Source organism: Hippoglossus stenolepis, chromosome 4 (genome assembly GCF_022539355.2).
Source record: "Hippoglossus stenolepis isolate QCI-W04-F060 chromosome 4, HSTE1.2, whole genome shotgun sequence".
In the NCBI taxonomy this organism is placed as follows: domain Eukaryota; kingdom Metazoa; phylum Chordata; class Actinopteri; order Pleuronectiformes; family Pleuronectidae; genus Hippoglossus; species Hippoglossus stenolepis.
Genome location: NC_061486.1, coordinates 2230214 through 2250744, shown reverse-complemented (window position 1 = coordinate 2250744; position 20531 = coordinate 2230214). Strand labels below are relative to the sequence as shown.

The following is a 20531-nucleotide window of genomic DNA, read 5'->3' as shown; positions in this document are numbered from 1 at the left end:
CTCATCCCTCATCACCTTCTTCATCCTCTCATCAACTTCCTGATCCTCTCATCACCTTCCTCATCCCTCATCACCTTCCTCATCCCTCATCACCTTCTTCCCTCATCACCTTCTTCATCCTCTCATCAACTTCCTGATCCTCTCATCACCTTGTTCATCCCCTTCTTCATCCTCTCATCACCTTCATCCTCCATCCCCTTGTTCATCCTTCTTCATCCTCTCATCAACTTCTTCATCCTCTCATCACCTTCCTCATCCCCTTCTTCATCCCCTCATCACCTTCCTCATCCCCTCATCACCTTCTTCATCCATCATTTCCCTCACTTTTATTCTTTTTAACTCTTAATTTCAGAAACTAATTTCTTAATTCCTCTCCCTCATATCTCCTCCTTTGCTCTTTTCTCTCCTCTCCATCTTCCCTCTTATTTCATTTGTCTTCTTTTTATCTTTTTCAATTTCTGTTTTGCCTCCTCTTGACTCTGTCCCTCTCCTCTCCTCTCCTCTCCTCTCCTCTCCTCTCCTCTCCTCTCCTTTCCTCTCTTCATCTCCTCTGCTCATTTCCTTTCTTCCTCTCCTGTCCCCCTCTCTCCATCTCCCTTCCTCTCTCCATCTCCTTTCCTCTCCTCTCTCCCCTGAGGACAAACCGCGCTCCTCTGCACCCCGCCCGGCTGCGCACTGTGTGCGTGTGTTGAGGGAGGGCGGGGAGGAGATGTGTGTGTAGAGAGAGAGAGAGAGAGAGAGAGAGAGAGAGAGAGAGAGAGAGAGAGAGAGAGAGAGAGAGAGAGAGAGAGGGAGAGAGAGAGAAAGAGAGAGAGGAGCAGCTCTGAGCACAGCACCGAGGACAGTTTCCCTCTCTCGTCTTTCACGCGCTCATCAGAGACGATGCTCTCCGCTGTGCGTGCGGACTCACTCTGAAACTGAAGGTAGGACACGTCTCACACTTCTGCTCTGTCTGTGCACAGTGTGCGTGTGTGTGTCTGTGCACAGTGTGCGTGTGTGTGTCTGTGCACAGTGTGCGTGTGTGTGTGTAAGACAGATTTCTGAATATCCCTCCAGCTGCGCTCGGGAGAATCATCCTCATGTTTGTGTCTCGTCCTGTTTCCCCGCAAGTTCTGTTTTTGGTTTGGAGCGTGAGTGAAATGCAAAGGAGGTTGCCGGGGTTTAGTGAGATGATGCACGCACACACACACACACACAAAACCAAGCAAACGCACGCACAAACGCGCACGCACACACGCACACTCGCTGCATTGAGCCTCCTCCTGCCCGGAGCTTTCATCCAAAGTGGCTCCAGTGTAACGGGCGTTCCTTCTCTGCGTGGCCCGGGAGGGAGGCGTGCAGCCCGGGAGCACTGCCGTCAACAACACCGCCTGTCACACACGCACACGCACGCACACACAGACGCACACACGCATGGTGGTGGTTGTTGATATTGTTGCTGATGTTGTGTCACTGGAGAAAACAACGTGAGGTTGTTGGAGTGATTCCCTGATGACACCAGCATCAAGTCACAGGGAAGATGCTCCTGGTTTCCTGTTCAACTGTCGAATTAAAATGGGGAACAGTTTGGATGAAGTTAAAATATGATATAAGACGAGATATAAGACAAGATGCACCTTTATTGATTCTCTGGAGAGGAAATTCACTCCTAGCCAAAAGGCTGTAGTCTTATCTGTCAGACACTATTAGAAGTAGCATATATACCAGGACATTATTTTGTGGAACACATCCAATTTATGCCATTTTGTGAAAATGTTCTCAGTTTTGACATATTTCCTTATCATAGGCCACCCTCCAAGGCTTTTATTGTGAAAATCCCACCTTTCGTTTTCCAGTATGCTCTCTTCGTGTCCACCTTGATGCAGCAGAGTGTCCCAGCAGAGCAGAGGGCTTCTGGTCTGGTCTGATTTAATGTGTGTGTGAATCTGTGTGTGTGTCTCAGCTCATTTAGCTTCATCACCTCCTCCTCATCCTCACCAGACTCCATGTAATGTTTAACTGACTCCTGCTTATTAAGGGGACTTGAGGACGCAGAGTTGTCTGTCATCAATGTCGCGTAACAATGCAGCTGTTTAAACGACAGATACAGTTTCAGGAAATGCAGAATAATAAACACTTTAATGTGTTTTTGTGATTTCTGGAATAAGGCCAGTTTGAAACATATAGACAGAGTTGCTGTTTTTCCAGATGTAAGATATGTGTCCATATGATCGTTTCAGATATTTTCCTGCACATGTTTTCAGGTTGAGTCAGATCTGCTGAGCTCAGAGAAACAGGATCAGCTCCTGATTATAAATGTAAAATACTTCAGGTTGTGTAGTTTTAATGAGAAGCTGATTGTGATGCAGGCTGCAGGAATCAGGCTGGAGAGGAAGAGGAGAGGTGGGGATCCTCCTCCTCTTCCTCATCTTGTATGCACTGAAGCTGCAGCGGGGCTTCCCTGGGCTTTTCCTCTCTCTCTCTCTCTCTCTCTCTCTCTCTCTCTCTCTCTCTCTCTCTCTCTCTCTCTCTCCCTCCCTCTCTATCTGTCTCCCTCTCTCCATCGCTGCAGTTTTTCTGGGACTTCCCTTGTGTTCCCTGCACCAGCCGTTAGCCCAGCCCTTTCTCCATCCATCTCTATGTCTATATCGCTACGCTCTAACGCTTCTCCTCCTCCTCCATCCCTCTAAAGGACTCAGATTCAGCTGCAGAAACAGCAGAGATCCTCCACGTTTAGAAACACCACAGGGTTGTAAATGTCACAAAGTGCAATAAGGAGACACCAGACACATGAATTGTCCCTGAGGAAATGTTTGAGGAACAATTAGAGTCATGTTTCATCATCCGGCTCGGCTCAGGGTGAACAGTGTGTTCTTGTTTGAACCACAAGTCTTTGACTCCACCAACAATTTCAGCTTCTTCTTCTCAGGATCCAAATGCTGCTTCACTGGGTTTTTTTCATGCTGGCTGATGGATTATTCATTAACGCCCCCTTCCTCTCTCTGCCTCTCCTCTTCCTCTGCTCCATTATCCTCCAGCTCTCTTTGACTCTTTCTCTTGCTTCCTCCCCTCCTCTCCTCCTCCCTGCTCCCTCAGCATCTCCTCCCATCCTCTTGTCCTCTATATTCATCTTCCTTTCCCCATGCTTTATCACATTTCACAACTGTCAGGCATTTAGCAGATTCTCTTACACACACACACATGTCCCTTATTTACTAAATGGCTGCTCTTTCATCTCCGCCCCTGAAGACCCACACTCAAACATTTACAAATCACACTTGGGGAAAAGCTCTGATGGTTGTTACAGAGGAATTTACTGGAGAATCTGCAACGTTTTGATAGAATAAAATGCACATTTCACATTTACGATTTAGCAGAAAGCGACATGAGGAACCCCGGCCTCCGTTCCTGCCTGTTGTTCCGAACCCGTGATGTGATAAAGTCATGTGATTCATGTAAATGTGAATGAAATTAGAACGTGTCTGGTTAATAAAGAAGGACGACGTGGCTCCGCTTCCTCCCACTGTCCAGAAATGAAGCCAAAATATCCCGGCTACAGACACAGGCCACATCCTTACGACTACGTTTTCCTTTGAAAGTGCAGGAGTCAGTTCACCTTCATTTAATAAAACCTGAATCTGCACCTGAACAATGGAGCAGCATCAGAAAACTTCCCTTGTGAAGATATAAAAAAATCAGCACTTTAAACCAACCCTTTGTTTTCAGAAAGATTTGTGAGTGTGCAAGAATCCAGACGACATAAAAAAAAAACACAACAAGCAAGCAACCAGAGTGAAAACACATTAAGCTCCTTAACAAATTCACCCTCAGTCTCCCTGTCTGCCTTCGTCTCAACTCCTCATTAACCATTTTCCTCCTGACTCTGAACTCCTCCTCGTTCCCTCCTGCTTCCTCTGTCTGATTGCTCTCCAGGGACACATCCAGGGCTGTTTCCATACCTCCAGCCTCTCATCCACAGCCTCTTTTCACAGTTTTTAATTACACAAATGATCTGGCTGATTGGTGCAGGGTGACACGGCATGTGTCTGGGTGGAGGCTGGTACGCAGCCTCGTACACATTGAGACAGAGGCATTGATTTTCCTCCAGCGGGAGCCCGGCAGACGTTAATGTTGCAGAGAAGACGTCTGGAGCTTTGTCACCTTGGTGATTTAACTGTTAATTTGAAAACGTGGGAGTGCTGTTGTGTGATGCGTCGCTCCCTCAAGTTTTGCTGAAATTGCATCGGTGTTATGTGAGATTGTCGAGCGGCGAGGAAGCAAACAAACGAGCAAATAAATGAGCAAACGGGCTGATCCCTCCAATCCCTACACCCCCAGCTCCTCCACGGACTAAAAATACAGATTAAGTTCAGGACAGACGGGTCAACACACAGAGCCACACACAAACACCTGAGATCAGACCTGACATTATAGGAAGGAGCACAACAACAGAGGGATTCAAATAAACACGAGAGGAAATCCAGCTCCTCATATGCAGCTGTTGACGCCTGAAGTCGATCAACATACAAGACGAACAAGAACATGTCAAGTGTAAATAAGCAAACTGAAATAAAGCTGCAACACGTGTGTGTCGTCACGATATCATCATATCAGTCAGTCTGATATGATGCATCTGCCACATTAAGTCTCACCAGTTCACTGCTTTCACTGAACACAGTGTTCATGTCATTCTATCTTTATCGCTGTTCCACCCAAGCTCTTGATCTTCAAGCAAAACCATTGGATCTTTATTAAAAAAGGTCATTTTATCTACGTTTATGTTTTTATGACTGTGGGTAAAGCCAGATTAATTGCTTGTACCGTTAAAGTAATAAAACGCTGATTTGCCTTTTTTTTTTTCACCATCTGTCAGACAGAAGTCGTTTCTGTGTGTGTTAATATTCATTAAGATAAAAATCCATAAAAGCATGAAGGCTGGCCACAACTAATAAACAATGGGTCAGATTTAGTGAGGGGCCCCCATATCAAATTCTGCTTGGACCCTATAAAGGCTGGGGCCGGCCCTGCTGCAGGACTTTTGTTCTGGAGCTGAATTTTAACGAGACAAACATCTGCAGAGTGTCAGTGTTACATTGATAATCTGACTACTGTGTGTGTGTGTGTGTGTGTGTGTGTGTGTGTGTGTGTGTGTGTGTGTGTGAAGACAACAACTGCTGCAGTGGCCTCCTGCTGTGAGGCAACTCAAGCTCTTATTCTGAGATGTGTTTGAAAGTTTGTGTTGCAGAGGCAGCGACACACACACACACACACACACACACACACACACACAATGAACAATGGATTTTATGTGTTGCCGTCGTGATAACTTGCAGCAGTGATGCATTATGGGTTGAAGTGTGTCAGGTCTCTGGATGAATTTCACTTCAGATCTGCTCTCTTACATAATCGGAGGAGTTGTGGCCTGTTTCTGTCGTTGTTCGATTCCTCTCACTGCTGCTGCCCCCCCCCCCCTCTCTTTTAAAGCGTCTCTCTCTCTTTGCTCTCACCTTTACACTTAATCTCGCTCGTCCTCTCTCTCCCTGCGGCTGCTCCTGTCTGTTTCTGCTCATTTACATTGAATTCATTTGTTGCCCTCTCGCTCGCCCTTTCCGCCACTTTTCACTTATACATGAGTAAACTCACATACGCACTCAGGGCCTCTCTCGCCCGTCCCTGCAGCCTCATTAGTATGAACATGGATTATAGTGATGAATCATATCATTAACTCCGTCATGAGGTTACACAAAAATGACCCAAATCTATTTCTGTGTAATTTTGTGTAGAGTGGGGCATGAGTCAAGATGGAACCCATTAAATAAGATCTGAATAAAGAAGCGGATCCAGGATTTTCTTGTGCTTTCTTTGCAGCATTTTCACAGAATGAACTCAAACTATGGCGAGACGTCCACACACGTGCACACAAAGGTCGCTCTCATGCACGACAGGTTCTGAGTGACAGGTGCGTAGACTCGAGTGAGAGAGAACTGCAGTGACGCCACCTGCAGGTCCGTGCAGGATCTGACTGTCTGCGTGGACGGTAACAACTTAACGCACGATAGCACGCTGCAAATAGTGTTGCAGACACAAAACAAGATAGAGATTTATTATGTTATCATGAGAAGTTTATTATGAAACTTAGTCCAGATCTGGACGAGGAGGAATCACTTTCTTTAACATTGTGAGATAAAATGTGCTTTGACATTTTCACTGATTTACGAGGGAGTGATTCATGGATCTTGACGTGTGATGAGTTGTTTGTCCAGATGTTTGTTAGATTTTGTTCCAAATACAAAATCTTTACGACTCTTCTTTTCTCCCATCCCTCCATCACAGCATCGCTTCCGCTTCTCTGACTTTCTTCAGTTTCAGTAAACCACCTCCTCTCATTCATCATTATTTCATCTTCTGTTTCCTGTTCTCTCTCCTCCGACCACTCTGCCATCCACAAAATGACTAGTTTCTCCTCCTTCACCATTAACGACTCATTTGTCATCATCTTCCTCTCCCACTTCTTCTCTTTTATCCTTCCTGCGTCCATCACCTCCTCCTTCCATTTTCTCTTCTTCACTCCTCCCATTCCATCCTTCATCATCTCATTCTTCCATCGGCTCATTGTCGGCCATTTTCCACAGTTTTCCCTCCTTTCTTCATCCTCCATCATCCCTTATTTTTCTATTCTCGTCTTCCTCCGTGTTCTTCTTTGCATTCTCTACCTCCTCCTTTGCCCTCCATCCTTTGTTCCCTCTTCTTCTTGCTGCTCTTTTCTTTCCTTTAAGGCCTCTATTTTCTATTTTTCTTGTTTTTAAGCAAATTTTGACCTTTTGTCTTCCTCGTCCTCTATCATCCTTTATTTTCTTATTGTAACGACTCCCTCCTCCTCTGCCCTCCACTCTCCTAACTGCTCTTTTTTCCTCCCATCATGTTCTCCACGCTGGCCTCTGAAACTCTGTCACTTGACTCCTCCGCCTGTCGGGTGTGAATCCGAGGTGTCGGGGCAGCGTGGACGAGCCCGGCGAGCTCTTGTGTGGGCTGGATTATCTCTGAGTGGACCGTCGGTTTTGGAGAGCTGTGATTTTTGCCTCTCGGAGACGTTCTGGTGTTAATTTAATGGCACAGCGGAGATGAAAGTGCCCACTCACTGTTTGACTCCTCTTGTTCTTCATCTTCACTGAGACAGAAGTTTGAAGTTTGAACTTCCTTTGCACTGAATCTTATCCCATCTGGGAAATAACTGTGAATATTTAAAAATCTGAAATGAGAAATGTTGAATAGGAGGATTTGAAGCGGTGTTATCGGCTCCATCAGACACGGACACGGTTGTTTCTTGGAGCTTGATGCTGACGCCGGCTCGTTGCTGCCGATGAACAGATGTCGCTGCTGTGCGTCAAATTGCTTCTTTCCTCACACTTTATATTTGGATTGAGTAAGAGTGTTCACACTGACAGATGGAAACCTGCAGCGGTAACTAACAGGTGGTGACCAGTCAAAATCTGTGTTTCAGTTCAGAGGCTGCATTTAGAGACAGATTGGGTCACAGCAGTGGAACTAGACTTTCATTTCCAAGGCTCCTGCTAATTCAGCCGACATGTGGGTGGATCCTTCTCGGCCCAACGTATCCCAGGATTCGTTGCGCTGTGGTGACAAACAGTTTTTCCAATGCTCGAGCATCATGCTTCAACTCAACCGAACAGCTAATGGATCACATGTTCCAAGGGGAATTAACACTTTTTGTTAAGTTGGAATTTTTTCCAACTTCAACCCTGTTGCTAGGCAAGAGCCACTTTGGTTCTGCGTGGGTTCGGGGCCCAGAACTCAAACGATACAAGGGTCCAAGTCAGATAGAACATTTTTAGGTCTTTCTGGGCTCAGGCACAAATTTCTGAATTTGAAGAACCCACAGAGCAAAGAGGTTTCAAGACATCATCAACACAAAATACACAGTGTTGCAGAAATCAAAGCTGCAGGTCGGTCACAGCTTAAAATCAGTTGTAAGAAAACATTTGGTGCTGAGGAGACAATGCAGTTACCATTTTCATTCTCCTTTAGAAATGTTCAGGATAATATTTTCAGTGTGTATTGAAGACAGTGGATTTAAATCCTCTGATCCAGGATCCTCCCACTCTCCCTTCCTCCCTTTCCTGCCTCGTCATCTTTTTCCTTCGTCTCTGTCCTTTGCTCTTCCACTCCCCGCCTCCATATGTCCACCCCCACCCTCCACTCTACAGCGGTGTGTGATTGACAGTAAATGTGTCCTCTCATGCCTGTCCTCTCTCTCCCCGGGGACGGAGAGAAGGAGAAAGGGAGTTATTAGTGGTGAGTGATGTCATAGGGCTCCATGCAGTATCAGTGTAACATTACAGAAGAGGCTGATGTTCATTCTGCAGCTGTTAACATCAGATGTGACTGTGGCTTCTGTTTGCACATCTGGAATCAGGCCTGTAAACATGACCAAGAATATAAGATTTAATAAACGCTCCAGCTCAGCGGTGTGTTATAATATATTTCACTGAATATCTTTGTAACTGTTTTTAGGGATGTGTTGACTGTGTGCTCATTTCGGACGCTGCATTTCAAATACATTTATTCATAGTTATTTATAATAAAGTTTGAGGAAGAGCAGCAGGTTCTCTGAGCCGAACCAATCAGTGCAGGACGAGTCCACGAGCTTGACGAGGTCCCGTGAGGACGAGACAGAAGCTGTGGAGGAGTCTGAGACGTGCAGCCTCAGAATACAGATGCAGGATGCAGCAGCCGTTCGCATCATGGATTCAAGCTGTTGTTAGAGAGAAACTTTCAGTCCTGAGCGTCCCTTCAGGTTTTAAATGTCTCAGACCGTGTCCTATGGCTATATTCAGAGTGAGTGAGTTTCAGGATTTAACTGTGGCACAGAGAAATGTCCTATATCGTACAAAAGAAATGTCACATTTTGAGTCTGACCAGTCTGAAGAGTCCTTCAGCGAGACACCGAGCCTCAAATAGAAAAAGCTGCCGTATATATTTGTGTGAATAAGTGAATGTGACTTGTGGCGTAAAATCCTTTGAGTGGTTGATAAGACTCAAAAATCTCGATGTAAATACAGTTTATTTACACATGCATGAGCGGACATGATCCACCCACATACTGTCAGGAAGGAACTGTGTCGCCAGCTGTCCTCCTATTGGCTGTTGTCCTGATGTAGGAGGTGTGTGTCCGTGCGTGTGTGTGTGTGTGTGTGTGTGTGTGTGTGTGTGTGTGTGTGTGTGTGTGTGTGTGTGTGTGTGTGTGTGTGTGTGTGTGTGTGTGTGTGTGTTCTCTCTTACTTTCAGTCACACTCTCTCTCGCTCAGTCTCGCCCACTCCCCTTCATCCTGAGGCCGGAGCTCAGACTCGACTGAATGAAGGCGGCAGCAGATTAAACCCGGTGCGTCATCGCTGTTACACAAAACACATTCAGACCCACAACAAGAGAAAAGAAACAACGATACTGTGTAAAAGATCGAACGCAGTGACAGTGAATGTGGACTCAGCCTGAGGAGATTTCATCTCTAGTTGCTCATCATTTCTTTTTTTTGCGAAATCTCTCAGGATCTTTGTGATGATTTGTTTGGTGGATGTGGATATAATATTATTAATATATATATATATATAATGAAGTGAGACGACCATAGGACTTGACATTTGTGTGGGATATATATGATGTTAAAGAATGTTTGGACGTATGTGGGCGGTGACGTGTGTGTGTGTGTGTGTTTACTTGGTAACAGCAGGATCTTGGTTATTCCACAGTCTGATATTTCCGTCGCCCTCAGCAGCGGCAGCAGCTTCATCATTTAACTTTAATTAATTGAAAAATCACACACTGGCTCCTGCAGGATGCTGCAAATTGATGTTTCAGGCTCTTTAACAAGGTGGCCTGATGCTGGGAACAATCATTGCTCCTAAACAAACTGGAGCCCAGAGAAAATCGATTAAATTGGAAAAAAATAAAACCCCTGATAGATAATATGAGTACGGGGCTGGTGTGACATGATTCAGTCTCAGTGAGCAGTAATAACACATTTTTCCCTTCAGCCTCACAGCAGGACTGAACTGCTCTGACCCTCCTTCACAGGCTCAAGCTAATGTTCCCTAGCAACAACCACAGTGTAAGGAAGGAAAATGTGTTCAAACTAAATTAGTGATTTAGGTTCCGAGTTTGAATCCCAGCTCTGCCAAGGTCTCTCTCTGTGGAGTTTGCATGTGTTTCCTCCTTAACGCATGCAGATTGGGGTCAGGTTCATCGGAGACTCTAAGTGGACTGTGAGTGCAAATTATTAATAGTACAAACTCCTTCAAAATAAATTGTAATATAACTGATTTCATTTGATTATTTCTGCGCCGACACCCGGTAATTACACCACAGTAACCAACAGTATTTAATATATTCTCGGTAATTAAATACACAGATGTTCAGATATATATACTACATATATAAACTCTAGGAGCCCAATAAGTATTCTATTGATTATCCTCTACACTCAGTAATCTAACGCTTCACTGAAAGCTCATTATCATTCTGCTCCACGAGTGTTTCAGGCTCTGATTCTGCTGCTGGACCGAGAGTGGAGGCTCCGTCATGAGTTTCTAAGAAGCTTATAAACCATCATGAAAACACTCGGCTCACTGGGAATAGTCTCCATTAAACCGCCGGAAGACTTTGGTGTGTGTACGAGTTTAAATGGGAAGTTTACGCTGCTGTATCCTGTTGTGTGGAAACGGTGAAATGTGTGTGTGTGTGTGTGTGTGGCCATATGGTCGTCAGTGCAGCTCTTTGTGTGTTAGATAAGATGCAGTATAATCTCATGTGACCTCTGACCTCTGCAGTTTTATCACACAAACACTCTTTAAGTGAACTATCCCTTTAAGTGCTGCATTTTCCTGCAGCCAAAGTAGAAATATTAATCTAGTACTTCTACTGATACTTGAGTTCATTTTACTCTATTTATTTGTACTTTTACCGAAGTAAAATGTTTGAGTTCTTCCTCCGCCACTGATTTTATGCTGTAAAAGGTGGAAATACCACAATTTATTGAATAAAACCTGAAACTATACAAACAACACGTCTGAAAACATTAGAAACTTTGAGGTTTAACAAACCTCATCATCGTGTCTGTGAGGCTGTAAAAAAAGCTCAATGTGTAAAATGCAAACAAAGCTGTTTGTTGATGCTGCAGATCTCCACGGGCACGTTTAACCACAGACGTTCTGCCGTCTCACTTCAGCTCAACTCGCGTCTGCTCCAGAAAGTGAATATAAGTGTGACCTGAGGGGGAGTAAGACTTTTATACCACATTCATTCTTTATCCTAAACCGTACTGTGCAGTGAATAATTCATAGCGAATTCTCCCTGAGTCCTGAATGAGATTTGTAGCGTAAAAGAAAATTAGCCTGTTGGCCGATGTCCCTTTAGTTCTTCTCTTCTTCTGTTTTCCTGCAGCGTCAGACTGCGTCGTTGTGGTTTTTTTGTTCGGATGATGACAGTCGCTCGGGTCAGAGCAGGGGTCGACCTTGTGACCCTCGGGGCCGCTGGTCATTGTTAAAGCAGGATAACACAGACTCTGGTTACTGCTGTTAATATTCAGCATGGCCGCTCACCTCCGTGGTCGTCACACACACACACACACACACACACACACACACACACACACACACACACACACACAAGATGAGACATTAAGGATTTGTTGATGGCGTCCTTTCCAACCTGCAGATGGTGAAACCTTAATCGGATTCTTATTAATGATTTAAAAGTGAAAACAAAAACAAACGACTCCCACGCCGACACATGAAATGCTTCTCCGGCGCCGTCGCCCACCGGCGCCGCGGGGCGCCCCCTCTGTGTGTCAGCCTGAGCGAGTGTTTTGTTCGGTAGCTCGTATTGTGTTGGGGGTTCACCGCTCTTATCTGGCCGCCTGCCTGCACCAGCGTCTGGCTGCTCTTCCTGATAACACTTTGTTATGCAGCCACAGCGTGTTGGCGTGACCTCTTTTAGCAGCACATTCATATCTGCTGCAGACGCCGTTTTCAATGAACTCGCTGGCGGAACAACATTTCATAAAGTAATTCATGAATTAAGTGGAAATGTTAAACATGAGCTGGTTTGATTCTGTCGAGTATGAGGAGTTTGGGGGAAATAAAGATTGTATTTTCAGATTTAGGAGTAAATGTATTGATTTTTGGTGATTGAATGGACCAGCAGCTGTTCTTCTGATGGATTATAAAATGGAAAGCAACCATACGGAGTTGAAGTAACGTTGAGCTCAGGTTGGATCTGCTCCCTGTGGCCGAAAAAACATCATTTCACAAAGTCAGCGTTTGGCGGATTAGGATCCGAATCTGTCTTTAATTGAGCATCGGGCTTGTTTCAGTAAATCTGAATGACCTTGATGGTCGACGTGCGAATGAACCCTGGAGGAAAAGGTAAAAACCAGATCTGCAGCAGCCTCTGGGAAGCCCGACTGTTCTGATGGAGGGAAAAGAGAAGAGAGCAGCTCGTACAGCGACGAGAGGAAGAGTCTGGTCAGTGTAATCACATCAGGAGGCTTTAAGACGAGCTGCAGCCCTGAGGACACGACGAGGAGCTGGAGACTGGGTTTCTCTGCCATTAACACACGGCCCCCTGCTGTGTCCTCGTTTCAAAGGACCAAAGCATCCACTGATTTAGTTTTGGTTCATTTTAGCAGAATATTAAAACTAAAATATTTATACTTTGTAATATAATAGTTTATTTTCAGAAGTTTCACCAGACAGAGAAGTGCAGCCCCGAGCCTTGTGACGCTAGAGATTAACGTCTGAATTAGCTCAGTGCAGAATGCAGGTCAGGTTGAAGCGTGTAAGTTGTTTTGAAACAAGACCTTTCCCTCTTTACTTGGTATAATATAATCATCTAGAATTATTAATAAAATCCATCATGAGTTTATGTCTGAGATCGTATTGTCTCGGCTACTTAAGCAGCTCGACTGTGACGCTTCACAATATCAACAGCAAAATAGATTTATCACTCGTGACCTCTGCCAAGGTCGTTGTGTTTTCAGCATTTTCCCAGAGAACGATTCCTGCAGATAGATGTTGAGAGGACTGATCCCTGTGAGTGTGTGAAATATCCACGTGCAGCTTGATTGGATGGAATCGACTGTTGGGCCTTGGTGGACGTATATGATTTATATGATATGGAGTCTTAGTTTATAGAAGCGAAAACACTGAGATGTCTCACTCTGTTGGATTCGGTGAAACTGCAGAAACTCTTGTTCAGCATTTTCACAGAGGGACAATTCCTCTTTCACAAACTTTCTTTGACAAGTGCTGACGTCAGTTTGCAGAGACACAAGTTCGATGTATCCGGTGAGTTAGTCACAGCTGATCCGAAGAACCATCGTGGTTATTTTAAATGGCGGTAGTAATGTCATTGCATTTCACAGACTGAGCCGTGCTGGTGTCGGGGGGGGGGAGCTCGATGGAGCGTTCAGGTGTAAATGACTCAGATAGTTTCCTCTGCTCTCTCCTGCTGTGTCACTCAACTCGCCCTTCGCTGGGAAATCTAAAAGAAACAAAAATGGGGTAAAAGCATTAACTGTTGTTTTGTCACTTGGTTCCCACTGTTCTTCTGAGGCTGCTGGTTTCTCCCCCCCTCACTGTGACACTGTCTCGCTCCAGTCGCTCTGGGCTGAGGGGGCCTGAGGCAGAGTTGTTCATCACGTTTGTTTTAAAGCTGGATTATTTTCATGTGGTTAAATTCAAATTGATTTGTTCAGCAGGAAGTAAAATAATAACGCGATGCAATATCACACTACCGTCTGAATTTATGATTTAATGGTTTAAACATCTTTACTGTAACGGTATTAAAACTGATGAAATTGTTTCTGAGCTTCCTGCATTGAGCTGCTGCTGTTTAATAAAGAACGTGATGAGGTGAGAAGTGGATGCAGAGCGGTTTAATCAGAGCTACTCCCCTGGATTCATGTTGATGTGAAGACTCTTATGAGAAACACTAAAAGACTGTGTTTACTAGAATAAAAAATCAATTGTATCTTATGTAAAGTCCCATAAAGATACGTTTTTATTGAAAGGAAGTAAATTCTGCTCATATTCAGGTTGATCATTTTAATTAGTGTTAAATGTTCACATGCTCTGATGTTCAGGAAACACATCACTTTCCTCAGCTCCTGTCTCTTTAAACCTGTCGGAGATTTTTTGCTTTTTAACTTTGCAGAACTTTTACATTCACACAAAACTTTTGTATCACATCACGGAAAGAAACACTCACTTCAGGACACTGTTTATTTTTAAAGTTGCTAATGTCTCACATGAAACCAGCTGAATTCAGGATCTTAAAAAGTGACGTCACGGTGAAATGTTGCTCAAACCTGCGATAAAATCTGAAATAAAACTTAGCTGAGCCCCAGATGAGAAGTTCAGGTTTTGCTGCAGCGCACGACAGAAAGTTTTTTATCAAAGTTCAGGATGAGCAGTAAACAAACAGAAGTCAGGACCAGTGTAGTAAACTGATAATGTGGTTTTATCTCAGTGAGGATCTGTGCTTGAGTCATTATCAGATCTCTAACAGCAGAAACACATAAAAGCACAAGATAAGAGCAGAGAGATGCTCACTCATTATTCATTAGAACATCGGTCTGACCTTATCTCTCCAGCAACTTTAATAGAGCTGGAAAAATACTTTTCATTTTGGGCTTCATAGGTGAACCACAGTAACCTTTCAGTGCTCAGGACGTCAGCACCTGCAGCTGTAAATGAAGACGTCCATCAGCCGCAGTTTAAAGGTCACGACCAGACACGCTCAGGGATTAGCGTCTCTGGAAAGCTGTCGGAGAACTGTGTGTGTGTGTGTGTGTGTGTGTGTGTGTGTGTGTGTGTGTGTGTGTGTGTGTGTGTGTGTGTGTGCGTGCGTGCGTGCGTGTGTGTGTTCAGCAGAAGTGACAGACGGGTGTAAAGACCCTATCGGACATGACATCGATTCGACGCCGTCAGTCAGAGGGCGAGCGAGATTCAGAGAGACAGATGAGACTGAGACGCAAAGATGCAACATGTGGAGGAGACCAGATGTTTTTCCAGAGATCAGTTTACACGTGTGTGTCCGAGTGGTCACGTGTTTTCAGGCGTGTTCGTGTGGATTAAAACTGATCCGGAGTCAGATCGCTGGTCCGAACAGACAAACGCAGCAGTATGGACGTAGCCTTAGTGAGGCCGGACTGTTTTTCACAGTGGAACCATGAAACTTTACATGTTGTTGTTTACGCTTTACAGTTTTGGTCACACATATGCAAATATTTGAGATGCGAACTGTCGCCTTTCGTTCACTTCCTGTCTTTGCAAGTGAGTCATATCAAATATTAGCTTTCTGTGTCGTGGCAAATCACAGCTTTTAACTCAGGACGACTGACCCGTGATTTCAGCTTCACGCTGTGGATCAATATGTTCCTCTGGTTCTCTGCTCCTCCGTTGATTCACAGGGAAGAGATTCCTGCATCAGTTTAGACAATGAACACAATGTAGTAGTGACGTGAGTGTGTGTGTGTGTGTGTGTGTGTGTGTGTGTGTGTGTGTGTGTGTGTGTGTGTGTGTGTGTGTGTGTGTGTGTGACTCACTGTATCTGTGTGGATCTGACTAAGTGCTGCTTCTTCATGAGTCTGTTTGTGCCCCTCTCTCTCTCTCTCTCTCTCTCTCTCTCTCTCTCTCTCTCTCTCTCTCTCTCTCTCTCTCTCTCTCTCTCTCTTGTTTTCTCTGTCACTCGTTCACTCCGTGGTCCTCGCTCCCTTTCAGCCGGTCACGCACAACTCTAAAGGCTTTGTTTCAGAGTGCTGCTGCAGCCTGACACTGAATGGCACTCTTAGTCTCTCACACACACAGACACACACACACACACACACACACACACACACACACACACACACACACACACACACACACACACACACACACACACACACACACACACATTGCCTTTGAAGGAGTCAATCTAATGTTGTGTTGGTGCAGAAACATTATCCAGATGTTGATCCACTGGAGTTTTCTACTTTAATGTCACTGAGGATTTTCAAATAAAGACAGAAAGCTTCCATTGATCTTTTTTAATGTCCTGTTCGGATGCATCAATCATCAGAAATGAAATCTGAGTTCTCTTTAACTCTATTGCTGTGTTCATGTTTAACGTCCTGCAGACGGATTTCTAAGACTCGGACGATAACAACAACCCTCTGCTGTGTTTCAATGAATAAATCAGCTGGAGCTCAGTTTGTTGGAAACACATCCGAGTCTGATACACACTCACAACCACTTGTGTACTAACACTGAACAAAGTTATCGAGTGTGTGAGTCTGCTCATAGACTGGAAACTGCCCACTCTGACAAGGTTACACACACGGTGACGTGATCAGTAGCGTGACGTGCAAACGAGAGAAAGGAAACCGATTGTGCAAATATTCACACTTTTTTGCGAACACTCAGCTCGATGTCGTCCACACCTCGATCCTCGTCTGCTGCTACGCGTTGGAGGTTTTGACAGAAACGCAGCGTCTGCTTTTGACAGTAGTGATGTGTGATCTGTTGCTTTGTCACTTTGAATGTGTTGCGTTCAGTAAAAGAAAATCAAAAGTCAGTCGCTTTTGGTCGTTCATCTTTATTTGCATTCCATGTTCGACGTGTGACGTAGAGAAAAAGAAGCTGAGGAACTGGTTGATTTCCTCTGTTCTTTAGTTCAGCTTGATGCTATAGCATGAAATAGTGTATGTTGTGTTTCCCGAGTGAGAAACTGTGATTCAGAGATGTGGTTTGGACGATGGCGCCGCCACGAAGCATCAGAACTATGCTTTTCACAGAATGTTCTGGACAAATGGCAGTTTTCTGCAGAGAGATGAGTTTAGTTAAACTTTTAGAGTTACGCAATGTTTGTGGTCGACTTTATTTTATTTTATCATTTGCAGAAGTTTTGCAGAAACTTTTCAGAAGACGACACAGTTTGGATTTAAAGTGACAGAAAACACGAGGGGACAGGAAGTCAGATTAATGAAGAGAGTGCGTGTGCGTGTGCGTGTGCGTGTGTGTGCGTGCGTGTGTAGTACATGTGCACAGGCAGCAGGTATAACGTTGACAGAAGCTCTGACTTGCTGTGTCATGACAGCTTCATGACTGACAGTCGGGGGAGCAGAGACTCAGCCGCAGATTATTGGAGCTTTTATTTTAATATTTATTTACTGACATCTCCCGAGAGAAACAGCCCACTGACCTTTTCAACTGCTGGGGAGGTAGATGCAGATACAGATGACGCACAGTCGTCCATAAAGGTTTCAAACATTCAGGTAAATGTAGATAATGCCTGTGAGACGAGGTCAGATTTCCTGATGCAGTCGTTACACAGCCCACGTTCACTTGAGTGGTATTAAAGTCATTCAACATACTCAGCGTACAAATAAGTACATATAATAACTATACAGGCGTTTATGAACAATGCTGGTGTTTGTACGTCCTCACAGCAGATGTTCAGTTCACTTTGCATCTTGGTGCATTAACAGGAGCACAGAGGCTCTATAGAGAAACGTTATATGTGGATTATGACTGATTCTGAATATAACTCCACTGGTATGTCCCACAACAAGCTGCTAATGGGTTTAATGTTTACTGAGTCATCCTGCTCTTTGTTTCTGCCTCATGCTTTATCATACATAATCTGTTAGCACAAAAAACTGTGTGTGATTGAAAATCCACTGAGTATAGAAGCACTATATGAATGCTTGTGTAAATGGATTAATGCTGTAAATACTGTAAATATTGACCATTTACCATATTCAGATCTAGATCAGTGTGTGGATACCAGGCCTGAGGCGGTCGGGCCGGATTCATTATGAAACTATATCCGGGTTGAGGTTCTGGAACAATCTACTTTATTCTTTACGCTGCTCCTGTAATCGGGGAAAACATGAGGTTCAGTTCAGGCTCGGCTGATTCTCTCTCCAGCTGCTCTCTGATCCAGATTTCAGATTCACACAGATTCAGTTTTCTGTGTCTTGGTTTTAGTTACTTGTTATATTAAGTTGTACAGTTTGTTTTCAGAAAGAAAGGAGAATGTGTGTTTTTAGGAGGAGTTCATATTCCCTATGTCAGCCACAGATCCTCATCAGGCAGTTTGAAATAAATGAGGACTTTTTTTAACTGTGAATCATCCACAGCTCCCAGAATAAGAATATGCGTCAGAGCTGGAAATGAGGATAATGGATCCTTTTGGACGACCTGTCTACTGTTACATGGCTGTTTTATTATCTGCACGTCGAATGAAAACATAGTTCAGTGAGTGTCTCCACAGACTGATGCTGTTTGTGAGTCATATCAAGAAGGATAAACATCACATTTAAACAGAATATAAGCAGTTCAGTGTGATTTATTCCTTCAGCACAGTTTAACTACTAAAGATCAGGCTCAGTAACATCCATCACATGTAGAGTAACATCCGTCACATGTAGAGTAACATCCATCACATGTAGAGTAACATCCGTCACATGTGGAGTAACATCCGTCACATGTGGAGTAACATCCGTCACATGTGGAGTAACATCCGTCACATGTGGAGTAACATCCATCACATGTGGAGTAACATCCGTCACATGTGGAGTAACATCCGTCACATGTGGAGTAACATCCGTCACATGTGGAGTAACATCCGTCACATGTGGAGTAACATCCGTCACATGTGGAGTAACATCCGTCACATGTGGAGTAACATCCGTCACATGTGGAGTAACATCCGTCACATGTGGAGTAACATCCGTCACATGTGGAGTAACATCCGTCACATGTGGAGTAACATCCGTCACATGTGGAGTAACATCCGTCACATGTGGAGTAACATCCGTCACATGTGGAGTAACATCCATCACATGTGGAGTAACATCCGTCACATGTGGAGTAACATCCGTCACATGTGGAGTAACATCCGTCACATGTGGAGTAACATCCGTCACATGTGGAGTAACATCCGTCACATGTGGAGTAACATCCGTCACATGTGGAGTAACATCCGTCACATGTGGAGTAACATCTGTCACATGTGGAGTAACATCCATCACATGTGGAGTAACATCCGTCACATGTGGAGTAACATCCATCACATGTGGAGTAACATCCATCACATGTGGAGTAACATCCGTCACATGTGGAGTAACATCTGTCACATGTGGAGTAACATCCGTCACATGTAGAGTAACATCCGTCACATGTGGAGTAACATCCGTCACATGTGGAGTAACATCCGTCACATGTGGAGTAACATCCGTCACATGTGGAGTAACATCCGTCACATGTGGAGTAACATCTGTCTATCACAAAATCAAATTCACAATCTACAGATAAACAAATCAAAGGAAAATGTTTACAGCTGAATTACAGCGACTGTATTGAGAGGAATAAATAATTCAATGTAATGATTTTACTTCTCATCCTTCCCTCAGGAGCTTCTGTCTTCACACTCTCGCTGTAATGAATTTTCTGAAATTCGAGGGACACGACGCAGGAAGAACCGTTAAAATGTTTTCTTATAATATCTGGAGGATGTAATTACCACTGAGTCGACACAGGCCTCACATGAACCCAACACACTGTCCAATCACAACTCTTCTTCTTCTTCTTCTTCTTCTTCTTCTTCTTCTTCTTCTTCTTCTTCTGGTCTCTCTTCATTTAGGAGGTTTTCACACCTGAAAGTTTCCATTGGATCTGGTTAGTTTTGGTTTCATATTATATTTCATGACCTAATGTCCTGAATCCTGGGACTCAATCAAAAACTCAACCTGCGACTGACAAGAAGAAACATTCAGCTCCTGACATCATTCAGGACTGAAACATGTAATATCACAGTCCTCAGTCACATTAACAGTAATTGTTACATTTACTGAGGACTTGATTTCCGTCTCTTTGGGGGAATAAAATTCAAAGGTAATGAAATAACGTTGGTATTATCCTTTAAATGTTTGAATAAAGGGCAGTGAAACAATTAGGGGAGCGACGGCTTATAAATGAGGTCAAATGTGATGAAGTAAAACACTCACACACACACACACACGTTCGTACACATACACACAATAAATGCTCACGCATGCAGTTCCATGTACGACAGAAGCTCTTATCAGCCCACAGACAATTTTCTACATAATTAACTCCTGTTCAGATTTGCATAATGTATTTGTGTGGAGCACAGGGAAGCTGCAGCGCCCTCATTAATATGCACGATAACCGCAGCCTTTATACCGGGTCAACGCGGCGAAGCCACTTCTCGCTGCTGAGTGGTTCTGGTAATGGAGCCGCTCGGTTTTCTGCGAGAATGAGAGCGGAGCGATAATCCAAAAGTTTAACAAGGTGGGAACAGACGAGGCGAGGACAACGAGCAGATTCAACAGAGAAGAGAATAATATGCAGACTAAATGTTTCTGAATTCTCTTGGTGGATTAAGTTAATCCAGCCCATTATTTACCGTCTGTAAATTTTGTACGGCAGATTTAGAGAAGTAATCCACTAAAGTTTTGTCTCCTGTTGTT

General features: G+C 44.2%; 1 protein-coding gene across 3 annotated transcripts in view; it reads left to right on the top strand.

Moving 5' to 3' along the window:
• The first annotated feature begins 764 nt into the window (after window positions 1–764).
• slc8a2b (solute carrier family 8 member 2b) overlaps window positions 765–20531 on the top strand; it is a 106667-nt gene continuing 86900 nt past the window's right edge. For all 3 annotated transcript variants that reach the window (XM_035154523.2, XM_035154522.2, XM_035154521.2), the window contains exon 1: window positions 765–923. The gene's annotated coding sequence lies outside the window, so the exon portion shown is untranslated. The remainder of the gene's footprint in view (window positions 924–20531) is intronic.